The sequence below is a fragment of the Numida meleagris genome, chromosome 1, assembly GCF_002078875.1.
Source record: "Numida meleagris isolate 19003 breed g44 Domestic line chromosome 1, NumMel1.0, whole genome shotgun sequence".
Classification (NCBI taxonomy): Eukaryota; Metazoa; Chordata; class Aves; order Galliformes; family Numididae; genus Numida; species Numida meleagris.
Window position 1 is genome coordinate 62,564,770 of NC_034409.1, and position 13,843 is coordinate 62,578,612.

The 13,843-nt window shown below is 43.9% G+C and overlaps 1 protein-coding gene across 1 annotated transcript in view; it reads left to right on the top strand.

The window, feature by feature from the left end:
• The window catches only part of LOC110395562 (cat eye syndrome critical region protein 2), a 98,047-nt gene that overhangs the window by 52,825 nt on the left and 31,379 nt on the right, over positions 1–13,843 (top strand). The gene's annotated exons all lie outside the window — the stretch shown is intronic.

The following is a 13,843-nucleotide window of genomic DNA, read 5'->3' on the forward strand; positions in this document are numbered from 1 at the left end:
AGTTTTTAGCCCCAGGATGAGTATTGGAGAAGTTTTGAGACTATTTTCCAGAGCCTTATAACCCCAGTGAGCTTGATGAGCATCTGAGGTAGTAGGTACTGGCTAGCTGTGAATCTACTACAATCAGTTTCTGTTCAAAATCATCTTTGCTTTTAGTTTTACCTTGTTTTATCTTCTATCCTTACTCAATTTCCTTTTTAGTCAACCAGTGTATGTAGTTGAAACTTTTGGAGAAAAGAGGAAAAACCTGTTCTGAAACAAAAAGTCTTCTTGACAACCTACTTGCTTATCTGTAAAAACTTTTTCTTACTTATTGTCCTCCAAAATACTGTGGGGCGGGTTCTAGGAAAAGAATTTGCTATGCTTGTTTGCTTCAAGACCACCCCTATGCTAGGTATTTTTTGTCTCAGAAAGGATTCTCTTCTCCCACATTGACTGTATCTTTCTATGAGCAGCAAGGCAAATAAGGATTTGTTTCAAATGGATTTGTGCCGTAATACACAAATGTGTCCTATTTCCCCATAATCATCAGCACAATAACTAGCTTCTTCTCCATAGTGCTCATCATCACTGTAATACCCTAAGGTCCTCTCTAAAACCCCTAAACAATCAAGAGAGTTTACAGTGCAGCAGCACTGTTGAGGTTTCTTATGGCTATAATTTGGAAGCATGGTTTCTGTTGATGAGCACTAAGAATGAACTATGCAGCATTAAGCTGGCTCCTCTTGTTCTTCAAGGATCCAGGAATGAATAGTAAGTAATGATCCTCTTTCAGTCTCAATGTGAAAAACAGTGAGCATCATTCTTATTTGCTCTTTCAGAATATAAGAGATGTATTTGTGTCTTTCTTAAGCTGATCAGCTCCTGCTCCAAGGAGTTGATATGCATCTCTTGGGAATGAGTGTCACCATCAAATAACAGTAGGTAGAAAGAACAGTAGTAGAAAGAAAAAGGTATAGAGATGAAAATCAGAAAGCACGGACAGAAGCCTCAGTGGTGCTTTTAAGGTAATTGGTGGGAGAAGTGAAGTGCCACCACAAATGGACCAAAGCCTTTGCTGTTGCATCAGGTCAGCAGGTGAAAGTCAGGCTCTAGGTATGTTCCATTATCCTTGACCATCCAGAAAGTTGTGTGCGTCCCTACTGAGACAGAAGGTACTATGGCTTAATCTTCATTTTATCACTTTCGGAGCAGCTTGTTGTTGAGCATGTGCAGTGTGTGGTTGGTTGCCAAGGTCAGATAAAGTAAGACACAAACAGGGGAGGAAATAACTCGATACTTTAAGTCACGGTGTGCACCTGAAGGCAGTGTGGTCAGGGCACAGCGATCCTTACACATAATTGTGTCTGTGTGGCAGCAGAGATTCCTCCTCCAAGGGCTGCATGTCTCTTCCAGGTCAGATCAGTAGGCACTGGATATACACCCAGCCTATGTGAATCAAAGCCTCCCTTAGCGAAGCCCTTCAAAGCTGTAGCTCGTGGGCCTCCCACTCTCCCCAGCATCACCACTGACACCGATGGACAGAGCTAGCTTTCCCCAAGGTGTTTCCCTCTTGAGCACCTAGATCCCTCTCTCTCCTTTTTATTTTATCTAATAACTTGTGAATAGTTCTTGGGTTAGTTAATAAATAGTTGTAACACTGGTTCTCTTCTTCTTTTTGATCCCTCAAGGGACAGCCTTTTGTTATTCAAAGCCCAAGGTACTTGACAGAATAGCAATGCAGAAGCCCCCAGGCTTCAAACACTGTTGGGGCTGTGGCATCATTATGCCTACAAGTGATTCCCATCCTCAGTGTCTGATAAGCCTGAGATGGGGAAGAGCTGCGCGGAGAAGAATGCAGCATTCCAGATTCCTGAAGGATGCTGGGAGGCAATCATCCATGCTGTGACCGGGGGAATTTCTCTCTCACCTGCTCATCAGGGCCTTTCAGGATTAGCGCTTCCCTCCGCTTAGGGACCCTTCTGCCTTTGTCTGACTCCCTTTAAGAAATCCAGCCTCCTGTCTGCAAAAGGAAGGCATTTCCCTTTGTTGAGTTGTGGTCAGAAATGTCCGGGATAGTTTTGTTTTGAGGCCTAGGAACTGCTCCTTAAGCTCTAAAACTAACCCTGGGAATTGCTGTGTCTCAGATTTATTGCCTTGTGAGCATGTGTTCTGAGGAGAACCTGGGTTCCTTGCTTTTCAGTTGCATTCAAAGAGTGACATAATTTACTGATACCATTAAGTCTGTCAGTGTCATCAAGCCTGCTGCCTGCTGATGTGCCTGTAAAGTCTCCAATTTGGCACCAGTGCTGCTTAATCTTCTCTTGGTGATCTAATGTTTCACCAGGAGACCAGCTGTGCCCTATGGATTAGTGCATTCTCTGCCTAGTGCACTCATACCTCTAATCTCAGTGCTGGTCGTCATGGCATTGCATCGGTTACCTTCCTGACCATTGGTACTAGCATGTGCACCAGTGCCTTCAGTGCACATCCTGGTGCTGATGCTGAGCCTCTGGACATCTCTTCTTCCTCTTGACATTCTGTTACGTGTTTTCTGATTTGAGCCTGGCAGAAAAGTGCACTTCAGACTCTCAGGAGATTCTTACCACTTTATCTTAGCGTGCTGTCAGGGAAAAATTATGTTTCCAGTCTAGCTGCAGTGACGGATCTCTTTGGATAGAGAAGCATTGAGTCCTCAGCTCTCCAGCCCTATTTGCTACCCTACCAGGGAGTTCCTTCCTTAATGAAAGCCATTTTCCCTGGCTCTTCCTCAGCCAAGGTCAATGTCATCACATGATAAGAGGCGGCATACAATTAGACTTTTCCTTTGAAATATCCCTCAGTATTACGTGCTACCTGGACACCAAGCTTCCTTCAGGCATGATACAGAAAAATTTTCAGTTCTATCATTAACCTTCTGTAGGGGCTTGGGCTGAAATAATGTCGTTCTCCGGTACTTTTCCATCTTGAACATAGTGCAGGATGGTACCACACTGTTCTAGTACCAGCTCCACTCCCCTTTCTGGGTAAAACTTCAGTAATTGACAATGCCTCTTTCTTGGGCTCCCTTAGCTAAACAGATTGATTCTTCAAGGATGGTAAAGAGCATCTGACACTGTTGAGATGTGCGTCTTGTCTCTGTGACTGAAGAACGGTCCATCAAAGCAATCATCCCATGTCATTCAGTGCCTAGTATTCTGCCTCCATAACTTAGCAGACTTTTTTCGAAACTGCTATTTTACAATATCCAGTGCTCATTTCCAGGAATGATCTTTGCTCTTAGTGTAGCTCCTGATAAAGAAGCAGAAACCATTCATTGCTTGGCAGGCACTCAAGTCGTCTTCCCACTCAAGCAGGATATCTGACAGACCATCCTTCCAGGAGTTTTCTGAAGGTTCATAGACCTTTCCAGATGCATAATATTTTAGAATTTCAATTGTATCTCAAGGAAATGAGATTTGTATTTTTAGACAAGAAAAAAATTAGCTGCAATATTATCTACTTTCCTCCATGCTAGAGCTGTGATGTCTGTTTCAGCATGGTGGTAGGAAAATGGCATAGTAGTGGCTGTTTATGGAGTTTAAACCTCTCCTTGTTCCTCTTCTGGCTTGCACCTCACACTTGAAGACAACTGATTTGTTACTGCACCTTTTGACTAATGATTTCAGGGTTGTATCTTGAAAGTGAAACTGAATAAACTGTGAAGTACGTAATATATCTGTGGGGTTAATATGGCAAAGCTGAGCAGGTGTGTTTAAACACACCTTTGGATTGAACATGATCAACCTGAATCAAACTCGGTAATGCTTGTGGAAAATAGCATAATCTCAGTCATATTTATGCAGTATTACAATTAAGGGGGGAAAGTCTCTTTGTAAACCTTTAAGGCCAGCAATACTTTCTGTGTATCTATTGCTACTTTGATTCATGTCTTCACATATTTACATAGCAATTACTGTGTGTTCATCACAGTCAGGTTTCAGGATCTTTTAGCAAAATTAGTTTCCTTTCCCCTTTTTATCCCAGTTATCCAAAACCATTGATTTGCCATTATAAGTTTTCAGTCAAATTGCATCATCAGTAATGGGGGAGGGAGTTCCTGCTGTCTGTATCAGAATTTTGGTACAGACAATCTCTTTACCAAAATTTTGCTTGCATTGAGAGCGTAAATTTTCCCTTCACGGAGACTCAGTCTGAGCAAAGGGTTGAGCTGGCAGTGAAAAAGAGTTATGTTTTGAGTAAGTTTTATTTTATCTCATTTATATTCTGTTACTTTGGGCAATATATGCATCCCCCTGCTCATCCCTTTCACACCCAGGACTTTTCTTCCTTTGCTACCATACACTTTCAGCTATTGTTTGGGATGTTTCTGGCTGCTCTGGTTTTGTTGCTGTTCATATTCTTATTTGTTCCCTTCCCTAATCAAATAGCAAAAACATGCAGGCAACTCCTGTTCCTGCCTAAAGTTCAAATGCAGCCAGTGTGTATGTAATTAGCCACACATGTCTTCCTCATCCTTCAAGTGTTGCATAACCCACCAGACCTGACAAGCCCAACCCTTCCATCCTTCAGTGCTTCACATCTTCACATCAATTGCTTTCTTTCTCTAGCTTACTTGGCCAATTAGGCTGCTTTTCTATTGAGAAAGGGAAATGGATGCTAGGCATCTGCTCATTTTCTTGTTTTTGAAGTGGAGACAGGGAGCAACAAGGAGGCAGATAAAGACAATGAGGAACAGGTTGGCATATGTGGAAGAAGGGTCATCATTGCCTTTGGATTGCGTTTCCTTCACCAAAAATAACTTTTGCCTTCTCACATGGAAGGAACTAAGGTGGAGATAGAGCAGTCCTCTTTGTTGCCTCCCTGTTCCTTGAGATGTTAGAGGTAGGACAACTACACATAACACTTGTGGCCTCTCCTGCTGCTTCTGGGTTTGGTGATGAAAATAGAGCAGCCCTGGCTCACAGAAGGGTGCTTGGAACTGCTGCAAGCAGGGAGACAGAAAATGGCAAGACAGTTCAAAGTAACAGGTATGTGTGATTTCTCCTGCCAGTGCTGCCTTTCTCTCTCACAGCCCAATTAACAGGGGTCACAGAGCACTGATTAGCTGCCTTGGCGGTTTGTGAACATAAAACAGTGAGAAACCCAGGGTGAATGGGGGAGAGAAGATCAAATAGACACTTATCTCAGCCCTCCTGCCTGTCCCCAGCATTTGCCAGCCAAAGGGAAGAGCCTTTTCAGAGCTGGCTGATACGGGACAGTGTTATATCAGTTCCTGTATCTCTTCTGCTTTTCTGTCTTCTCTCAGCAAAACAACAAACAAGTCACTCTCAGCTGTTGCGTTGTGCATAGGGTGATTGCTAGATAGATAAAAGCAGAATCATGGGAAAAGCATGGACCATAGGCAGCTGAGGAAAGCTAGAGTATGCCCTATTGCCATATTGGCTTGTGAAATGAGTTCAGTTCTTACATTTGGCTTCCCCTTTGGGGGAGTGGACCTACTGCCCCATGGTTCTCACATGAGGGAAAATGAGTCTGTACAAGACAGAAGGCAACACACATTGGCTCACAGCCAATAAAAGGGCATCTCCATCCAATCCATGCATTGGTGGATGTACCACTAAGGAGCCCAAGGTGGAAACTTGCCTGGTTGCCCAGTTTTTCTGTCATGGCTAGGGGGAAGAAGTCTGCATGTGCAGACCTGGAACCTCCCTGGAAGGGTAAGCAGCTGTGGTGACCTTGTGACGTCTCCTTCTTCCTTTGTGCTCCCCTTTTTTGGGGTAGCAAAGCAACGCTCCCACTTCTGCTGTCATATCCAGGTTAAGTGGCTGCACTTGCTTCTGTCAAGCCAGCACATGTTCCTGTGGTGTGACCCCTTATTAGACTAGACAGCCCACATCAGCTCTCCATTCTTTTGGCCTCCCTGGAGACACTCCCTCGCTCCATGGCTGTTCCTATTCTGCTTCTCTGTGGGATATGGCGTATCTGCCAGCTCATCTTCCAGCTTTTCCAGTATTTATTCTATGGAAGACTGCTCGAGGTAAGATGGAAGAAGATGAGGAGCAGGACTGGAATGCTCTTAGCTACTGAGAGCCTTTGTTTTTCTGAGCTAAGTCTTCTAGAATCACAAAATATTCCAAGTTAGAAGGGACCCATAAAGATCATCAAATCTGACTCCTAGCTCCTCACAGCGCCATCCAAAAATCTGACCATATGCCTGAGAGCTCTGTCCAGATGCTCCTTGAACTCTAGCAGCTTGGGGCCATGACCACTGCCGTGGGGAGCCTGTTCCATGCCCACCACCCTCTGGTGAAGAACCTTTTCCTGATATCCAATCTTGAACACAGTTTAGGAGTTTGACTGGGAAGATAGTAGATTCTGTGGTATCTGACAATGCCAACTAGATTTCTTTTGTAAGATCAAGAAGCCCTTCTGCTGGAGAACCTCCTGTCCTAAATTTGTGTTTCCATGCTGGAGGAAAGGTCCTAAATTACACCAGAACCGTGATGTCTCCACTAAGCATTTCTTCAGCCTGTTTCTTGTGGTGGTCTCAGTGCCACTTTTGAGCTCTGGAGAAAGGCTGTGGGATGGGCAAGTGAGTGGTAGGGAACAGGAATTGCTGGGGTGCTGAGTTTACTCTGCTGTCCTCAACTTCTGTGAGAGTCTTAGCTGTATCTTTTAGAGATGTGGAAATCTCCAGCAACTCTTATTTCAGACTGCCCAATCCAGCAGTTTGACTAGACTACTTTTTACTAACTGGCTATTTTTTGTTCTTATGGTTTCTTCAAAAACCACAGTTGTAATGTAGAAGGAATGTCTTCCCATGTTTAGCAAAGGTGAAGACGGAGACCAGAGCACTTTGATTCTTCAGTTTTCTTTCTCCTCTCCTTCACTGCCAACACTCCTGAATGGCCGCACAGGTACGCCACAGAATTGCTTGGGGTTTGGGCAGTGTCTGCATTCAGAAAACTTGTTCTAGCTGAAAGTGAAGCAGAGCAGGCAAGCCTATGTGTGCATTGTGATGGCCTCGTATGTCAGCAATCTTTGCTCTGACTGTGGGAGTAGGAACTTCTCTCTGGAAGTGTGATCAGTCCAGTTTTTTTTAATTTTATTTTTCCTGTTTTGTGGTCTTATTCAGGGCCCATTAATGTAAAATACCCTCCTTTTCTTTGTAGCCCTGTGTAGGTCAGCTGGTTTTCTCATGGTATGAGACCAAGGAGAACACTGAAAAGCAGGGCGAGGCTGGGTGTTTGTTTCCTCTCTGCCAGGGCTCTGCAAAAGTTGGACCTTGCTGTCACCAATTTGGTGAGGCCAGGAGTTACTTCTTCCCTCATGACTGGTCCTGGCTGGAATTCATGAGGCCAGTCCTCACCAGCAATACAGGAAGCTGCTGGCTGGATTGGAAACAAAACATGGGTGTTAAAGCTTGAGGTCATGATTCATGGATCTCCAGCTCCTCGGTCATTTTGCTCTGCTGCGGTGAAGTGCTCAGAGGGGAGGAGGCCTTTCAAGGTGCTTGTTGCCCTTGAGCCTCTGCCAGGTTGATCACAAGCTGGCCCACAGTCTGAGGAGTACAGGCTTCGTGTTGGCTTGTACACCTTCTGAGTGAGCTGCACGCAGAGGGCTTGGAAGGAAACAGGCAGTATACCAGTCTGACCCTTTTTTTCACCCCCAAAGGATGAGGTAGTGTCTTTTTTTCCCCTGCATCATGCCCGACTTAGTTTCTGAGTAAGGTAAATGGTTTGAAGGTAAAGTACAAGCTGGTCCATAAGCCTTCCTCCCCCACCTCAGATAAGAAAGCTCATTAATACAGTAAAAAAAAAAAGTCTCCATTGTTACATGAGAGCTCAAGGTCAGGCTGGTAGTAGTAACTCATATTGCTTCTGAGGTCAGCCTAAGCTTTCTCTTTCTGACAATCCAGGATAGATTGATCATGGGGGCCCTTACATTATTTTTTCGTCTGAAATAGGCTTTGCTTCTCCTGACCCTGTTAATGATGTTTGACTGAGGTCATCACAGCAAACCCCGAATCCTTCCCATTTACCTTCTACTGGGCTTGCCTTTGTGCCGAAGCATTGTATGCTTGTTAAGAATTAAGCTTTCCTGATCTCTGCTGCAGCAAAGAAGCTGTCTTCTATGAGGAGGGAAATATCTTGAATGCCATCTGCCAATTAATGCTCTCATTAGCACCTGAGTGACTCCCAACACCAAGCTGGTGCCTTCTTGCAATTCAGAACTTAAAAGGTGCCAGCCCATAAGGTGAAATATCTTCAGTCCATAAAATTAATTCTGTGATAAAACGTCTGTTCTGATGAGACCTTGATTTTTCTTGTTTCTTTTAACTGAGATATCACAGAAGCAAAAAATATATATATATATATATATATATATATATATATATATCCTGTTCACGGTGAATTAGATGCCTAAGAAGTCTATTTTCACCTTGCAAATGCAACAGTTATGCAGGGTGGCTGAGGAAATCCAAGTCTTTTTCAGCTTTTAAAGCTTTTACCAGACAGAGATATCACTTCTATTATTCTTCTTACTGGCTAACTCTGTAAAAGGAAATACAGGAGTAATTCTATTCCTGTTTAAATGCTCTTTGAGGGAAAAACTGAGCTCTCCCAGTCTTGCTTTCCTTTTTCTTCTCACATACTGCTTTGAAGATGTCCTCAGTGATGGAGGAGGTCTATAACTGTTTATGCTGCCTATCATCCTCTGGTTTGGTCAGGGTCCTTGGTTTTAATCTTGGATGCAGAATACACTGTCTGGGATAAGTCATAGGTCAGCCTTGCCATTTTACCAGCAGTTGTAGCTTAAGAGTGTTCCAGTATTTACTCTCCCATTGCATTTTGTAAATTAAATGAAATGAGACTTAGAACACTGCCAACACGATAGATATCCTAGCTAGTGGGTCCTGGCAATTATTCAGCATCTGAACTTTCAGAAGGCTTATCTATGTGTGCCAGCAGTATCTGAGCATCGGTGAGAGATTTTTGTCTCCAGTGTTTCCAACTCCTTATCCCAATGTTTCTTTTAATCCAATATTTACTCTCACAGGGTTGGGGTTTTTGTGTGTGCTTTTTTTAAAGGTTTTTTTGTTGTTGTTGTTTTAATTGGAGTGGTGAGGGGAGCTTGTAACAAAATTGGCAGCAGTAGACCGCATAGGGAAGTATGCTGTGACAGTAATTCCATACTTGGGCCATGGCACCCTGCCTGCGGGAAGTGCAGATTGACACAAGGACTCTCTTACTGAATCAGTGTTTGTTTTTGCTTTTGTTTTTTTTTGTTTTTGGCTTGATTTTGTTTACAGTTTCCCAGCCAAGATTTGATGTACTCTGGAGACTTTAAAACTAAAAGCACAAGTGGCTCTGCTTCCTTTCGGCATGAGGATTAAAAAAACCCACACAAATAAGTGTGGGTGTATATTTCCAGCCCTACTCATACTGGGTTCACTCAGAAGGGTTCATGTTGCATTTGCCCTACAGGGTTCCTTTGGGTCTGGGGTCCATGGGTGCAACTATCCTCTCCCAACTGAGCTCACCAGGAGCTCCAAACAAATTTTTCTCTGCATCACGTCAGCCCTGTGAAATGTTCACTCTGTCCTTCTGCAGTGTTCAAAGGCAGCCCTGCAGGAAGCGTGTAAGCACTGGAAAGGGGCTCACTCCACACACTGTCCCCACTGTGTTTCAGACAGCAAAGCATAGCCCAATGCGGCAAAACACCAGGCGATGGAAAGGGAATGGATTGGGATGGCTGGGTGGAGGAAGGAGTGCTCAGCTCCCATTTCCTGGAGAAACCTCCCTCTTCTGGGAGGGAGCTGGTCGGCAGATGGCTGGGCTGCAGCACTGGGCTCTCAGGGGGTGTGTAATTTCTCAGACTGTTCTGGACGCTGATACCCATGTTGGGAGGGAGCCCCTCCTTAGACTTGCTCCCACCATCTTTATGCTGTGATTTTTTTGCAGCTGCTGCTAAAGATCACAGGCAACTTGAGCCAAAGCCTCGCTAGTACTCTTGTGAATTGTCTGCAGTTATTTCTCCCCTTTGACACTGATGTGCTAGGTCATGTCCTTCCATGTGCCCCAGATTTCTTCTTATGTGCAGAGAGGTCCACAATGTATGATTAAAATTTTCAACCACTGGTACAATTCAGCTTGACCTCTTTGCTAATCATTGCAAAAAAGGTAGGGACCTCTGACAGCAGCCCAGTGGGTTCAGAGCAGAGTCAGGGATGAAAAATTACGTTGGGCTCATGAGAGAAATCAGCTGCATCCACTTGGGGCATGTCGTGTAGATACTCACATATTATTCCACCACTTCCCCACTACAGCTATCCAAATTGCTTTGCATGTTGGGTGGCAGCTTCAAAGTAGGGGGTGTTATAACAAGTGAGGGAAACTGCCTTGATTTTCTGAAATATTAAAGGTGCAGCAGCTAGTGAAGTTGGGATGGGGAGGAAGACTTGCTGTGGGAAGGAAGAAGTTTCACAGTCACAGAGTGCTCTGAGGTAATTAACTCTTCTGACCTCTTGTAGGTGATTTCTGTAATAGTTTTCTTTTGCTAATGAGCTGTATGGGAGATGCTGTTGCTACATGGCAGGGGAAGGGAGAAGGGTGAGAAACGGTAACAATCGTTGTGTGCTGTGGTCTCTCTCTTAAACAGTTTCTAGAAGCCCCAGCTTACTTTCAGTGAAGAGTTGATTTTCCTTTGGATACTTATCCTGAGACAGAATATGTCCATATACCAATTAATTCCCACATGTTATTTGTAGAGAAAGGAAATGACATTTGTCATTTACCATTGCTTCTGTTGGTTGAGTGCTGTTACAAGTCTCAGTGATTCTGAGAAGCTTGGGAGAAGAGAGATCTCTGTCTTGACTCAGTGATCTCCCTGCCTTCCTCTTGCCTACAAAAAGGATTTTTGGAGGTTCTCAACTGCAGCAGAGACACTCTGGGACTGCCAAATGTGCAGGTGTGTTGCTGTCTTATTTGGGAGCTTTGAAAAAAGGTATTTGACAACTGCATCCAGGTCATTCCACTCCAGGACCTTGTCTGTCTGATTCTTGGGTTCTGATTTTATGGCTAATGCTAAATGATTAGTCTCAAGCATTTATGTTTTATATAGGGAAGAACTCCAAGGTCAGAGTTCTCACAGGTGGCTATGCTTCCTGTAGATTTCCAAACCAAGGGATCTGCTTCAGAAACCTTTTTCAAAAGGAAATTTAATGGAGACCAGCCAAGTGGTGACCATGGGTGTGGCAGATAGTTGAAGACGAGCACCCCACATTTGTCTGGAAAAAAGAAGCCAGACCTCTTGAAGAGGGAAAATATAAATTGGGTAAGATTGAGAGTGATTGGGAATGCCTTGGGACATCTGGTTCCCATCTCTGGTTCTCATTTCTATCCTTATTCAAAGCGACAAATGCACAGTAGCCGTCTTTGAAAATTGATGGGGGTAGGAACTCAAAGTACTCTTGAGAACAGAGCTTGTAATGTGTTGGACACTGAGTGGATGGCGGAAATTTCTAGTGTTAGCCACTTATGTGAAAGTCAAACTCAAACCAAATTGGATAAGTCAACAGAGCCAGTCCCCAAGGAGAATGAGAGTTACATAGGCAGATTTCAGATGATCTTTTGGAATTGCAGGGCTTCCTGGATCAGTTTTCTTTGAGAGTAACTAAAATGGTAAAGCAAGATCAACGAATTCACGTGAATAGTAAGAGTATCTGTCCCTCTTTTGGTGGAAGAAAAAATCAGCCAGAAGGCTAACAGGTCAAAGCTCTGTTCCCCTTGTTGCTTCTTCCTGGCATCCCATGTCACCACTAGGATCCTGGAAAAAATGTGGAGTTTTTTAGTCAATTTTACTCTAAGTAGACAGATCATCTATATCAGAGCTGATGAAATAATCTACCTTGAACTCAGGGTTCTGGAACTGAGATGCTTTTGGAAAGCTTACATTCCCCTTCAACAATCGACTTAACATCTGAATATAGATGTTGGTCTGCTTTCAGGAGAGGATATTCCACTCACTGTTTCTGTTCTGAAAGCTTGAGTTGAGTCTTTGTTTTTCCTTTATATATATATATATATATATATATATATATCTGATGGCTTTAGTAAATATCTAGTATTTAAACTTTGTGTGATCAAATAGCACTCTCAAAGACAAAAAGGCTATAAAGCTGCATCTAGTACCACGCTTCTAGCCAAGCTGAAGTCACTGCTGAAAGTTGGATTGGTATAATGAGGAAGACATTGTGGGAGCACACAGCTACTTAAGGTAAATGTATTGTGCATGAATATTTCAGAGAAAAAGCGTAGTTTCTGTATTTTTTATCGTATAATTAGTACTCGAGACAGAACAGAAATAATTTCTTAGAACAGTTCTTCATCGTGTTAACTGAACATCATATGTGTAAGGAACTGTTTCAAGTTGCATATGTTTGATTGTTGGTATTAGTGGGACAAAACAATTACACTCAGATTGGAAAGACCAATGATCTGCTTGTGTCATGCAGAGTAAACAACCTCTAGGCTGCAGAAGGCATTAGATCTGGGTACATTCAAGCATCTGTTGCTAAATACAACCAGGAGGCAGGTAAAACTCATCCGGTGAAAGGAGTTGGCTCTGCGAGGTCAGCTTCCATTTGACGTCAGAAAGAAGCAGGCTGGTGGGGAGCAATCTGCGGGGTGGTAGCATCAACTTCTCTCCATCTGAGGAGGGAGGGAAACACTGCCAGGTGGACGTGGCTTGAGGAATCGTGTGGCATCTGTTTCCTCGTTCTTGCAGTCATTGTCCCATCATGGTTACTGTAAAGAAGTCCAGTCTTTACCAAATGCGTGAAGTCTCCCTGTCTAATAGCTAACTTCTTATTGACTTTTAACAGTCTTCCAGTTGGATCCTGCTCCTCTGTCTCTTTGCTTAAAAATAATAGCTTTTGTAGTAGTTAGAAATTTCTCAGGCAAATGCAATTCTGTAGTGCTGGCACAGTTCCATTAATCATATAGAGAAATGAGTTTGTGCCAAAAACCTATCAAGTTGAGCTGCCTTTTTGAGAGCTGGTGGGAATGTGTACCCAGTGGTGTTCTTGCCGGCATATGGACTTCCCGTGTGTGCAGGAATGGCCGGGATATGGGAGGGGGAGATCCCCTTCTCTGTGCTCGGAGGCACAATGCTAGCAGACTAAGAAAGGCTGGAAAGTCTCGGGTGTCAAACTGGTATAGATAGATCTTGAGAAAATTTTGTATTTAGGGGTACATGGCCTCACCGGCCCTTTTTTTCGTACCCTCCCCTCAAATTTTCAACAGTCAGAATAAGCTCTCCTTAACATATAGGCAGGAGCTCTTTTAGCTTTAAGTTCCACCAGCAGTCTGTGTCAGACAGGAACATTTATCCTCAACACCAGATGAGGGTAAGAAATGCATTTCCTTGGATTATGTGGTGAGCTGCTGGCAAAGAAGGGGGGATTTAATGTGGCCCAGCTAGCAAATAAAGAAGATCATTTCAGGGGTAGCGTTTCAGAAGAGTCCAGTTTGATCATCTGGCAGACTAGGGAAGAGAGTGCTCTGGTCTGAGCGTCACTCAGAAAGCACACTTTACCCCATGCTGGGAGTAAGTGTGCTTTGCTGCACAACAGGCCCTGTGTGTTGACTAGGCCCTGTGGGTGTGCTCCAGAGCCACTGGAAGAGGAATGGGCAGGAACAGGAGGCACCTTGGAGTCCAAGGGAGAGGAGAAGAGGAGACACAACAGGAATATAGGAGGTGTACGGCAGCAAAGCTGAGAGGAAATAGTGGTGGCGGAGATGGTCAACTACTAAAGTTTCAAGCCACTGAACCAGTGCGTAGAAAACTACTGAAGGGA